Below are 282 nucleotides of genomic sequence, written 5' to 3'. Positions count from 1 at the left end.
ACCTGATGTTGTTTATATGTGACCTGATGTTGTTTATATGTGACCTGATGTTGTTTATATGTGACCATGTTGTTTATATGTGACCATGTTGTTTATATGTGACCATGTTGTTTATATGTGACCTCATGTTGTTTATATGTGACCTCATGTTGTTTATATGTGATCATGTTGTTTATATGTGACCTGATGTTGTTTATATGTGACCTGATGTTGTTTATATGTGACCATGTTGTTTATATGTGATCTGATGTTGTTTATATGTGACCTCATGTTGTTTATATG

The sequence above is a fragment of the Austrofundulus limnaeus genome, unplaced genomic scaffold (genome assembly GCF_001266775.1).
Source record: "Austrofundulus limnaeus strain Quisiro unplaced genomic scaffold, Austrofundulus_limnaeus-1.0 Scaffold6624, whole genome shotgun sequence".
Classification (NCBI taxonomy): Eukaryota; Metazoa; Chordata; class Actinopteri; order Cyprinodontiformes; family Rivulidae; genus Austrofundulus; species Austrofundulus limnaeus.
Note: the sequence above shows the minus strand (reverse complement) of the source record.